An 810-nucleotide genomic window follows, 5' to 3' on the forward strand; every position below is an offset into this window, starting at 1 on the left:
AAGAGATAACAAAGGAGCACAAAAAAATGAACATAGTTTGCACGTTATCCCTTCTATTTACACTGTGTCAGCGGAAGCCGAGGGAAATCTGACTACAGCTATACTTTTGAATCGCAGACGGAAGAAAGGATTGCAGAAGGTCAGAGAGTTGTGTGAGCTCACTGGAAGGGCTGTTTACACAGCTGCTTTCTTCCAGCAATGGGAGGGGCTCACACTGTTGGGTGGCACACGGAGGAGGCAATCCAGGAGCTTTGCAGCAACAGCAATCCCAATGGATCTCAGCCAGGCAGGGGGTAAACGCTGCACAGCTTGTTGGGGGGGGTTGACAATAGTGGCAGAAACTTTCGGACTGCTGTAGGGAGCGGAAGACAGAGAGAGAGCGGCGTCTTCCACGCCTTAAGTCTGCCAACAGGCAGGTAATTTGATTCTTCGTGAGTTGCTGAAAATAGCGACCTCAGACCACCAATGGAGGCACTCTGCACATAGAGGAATTAGCCCCACAGAGCTACAGGAACACCTGAGCAATCCTGAGGACTGGGACCCATCAACTGTTGCCACAGGCTGTCCTCCTTCCACCAATGGCATTATCTGGCTGTGCGTCCGGGGTACAAATACAGCTTCAGGTCGATATTTCTCAATCTACTTCTCTGTAATAAACAGTTCTGGTCCATCTTTTCCTGTTCCCCTGGGTCTTAAAATGCGGCAAACAGAAGAATTTTTGCACAATATGGCAACATCTTCCACATGAGTGACTGCACAAATACAGGGCTGTGATATCCAGCAAATTTAATCTCTTTATTACCCCCCCCC

This window comes from Rhincodon typus, chromosome 49, assembly GCF_021869965.1.
Source record: "Rhincodon typus isolate 14 chromosome 49, sRhiTyp1.1, whole genome shotgun sequence".
In the NCBI taxonomy this organism is placed as follows: domain Eukaryota; kingdom Metazoa; phylum Chordata; class Chondrichthyes; order Orectolobiformes; family Rhincodontidae; genus Rhincodon; species Rhincodon typus.